Genomic DNA, 1222 nt, shown 5'->3' with positions numbered 1-1222 from the left:
TGGCGGAGCTTCATGGAGGCCAACCTAGGCCATGGCCCCAACAAATAGGAAAAATTGTGTCCATTCCGTAGTGTTAGGCCTATTTTTCCACAGGAAATCAGCTCAAAATGATTATGTTTGCCCCCTCCCGGGGCGCCCAATGTTTTTGGCCCAAGCTCTGCTACTGGTTCTGGGGGTTTCGTTCCAGCAAACATAATCATTTGTTCGATCGAAACCTCCACGTGGAACAAAAGGTCCGCTTGATCACCCCGCCATAGCCGACGTACGCCAGTTATTGGGGTTCTATTTTAGTGAGTCTAGGTACATACACAATTTCATGATCACCTCTCTGCAGTACGCAGTACGTGACAATAAAAGCAACACTATTTTCTTGATTTTAAATTCTTGTCGGTGACGTTGTCCCAGTCCCAAGATTATCATGATATGCGAACCAACCTATGATTGGATGGTTAGGATACAGTGATACCCTCGGTCCATCAAGGATTTAAGTCATAAACTTGACGCTGGTGTTCGTATTTTTTTGGATTTATTTCAGGCCTTCAGGCGATGTATGTTCAGTGGGAGAAAACATTCTCGTCGACTACGTCAATCTCAAGATGATGCGCCCGGCTTAGTATCTCAGAGATGCACATAAGGGCTGGGTATGCGTGCGTGCGTGCGTGCATAGTGTGAGTGTATGTCTATGTATGTGAGCGTCTGCGTTTATAAATAACCGTGCTAAAATGCCATGTCCGATTTGTATTCATTGACCTACAAGAAAAACAGGTGCTGTTTCTGTCACCATCCATCACGATTCCATCTTTTTATTACGTGATGAAATACGTTATAGGTTTTTGTTTTGAAATAATTTAAATTGCTTACCACGAGTCGTCTTCTACCATTTCCCCGTGATCCGGCCGATCGTACCGTCTCCGTCGAACTCTCTCGATGACACGCGATCCAAATCGTGAAGGATTATGTTAAAAAAAAACAATACAAACTGGGAAGGATATGGTTTTGTGGGTGAACTTTTTTCTTTTAAGACAATTTTGTGGGTGAACTGGACGCACTAAAACACGGCACCCGAACGCGACCGGACGAAGAACCGGACACGGAGCGTGAATGGTCAGTTCCTTCCTTCGTCCCCAAGGCCCAAACCGCGGGGTGCGGCTCGGCCCCTTCCTCGCCGCCCTTTTCTCGCGCACTCGGCACTCGCATAGTCATCGCATCTTGGCTGCTCACC

This window comes from Triticum dicoccoides, chromosome 6B, assembly GCF_002162155.2.
Source record: "Triticum dicoccoides isolate Atlit2015 ecotype Zavitan chromosome 6B, WEW_v2.0, whole genome shotgun sequence".
Taxonomy (NCBI): Eukaryota; Viridiplantae; Streptophyta; class Magnoliopsida; order Poales; family Poaceae; genus Triticum; species Triticum dicoccoides.
Note: the sequence above shows the minus strand (reverse complement) of the source record.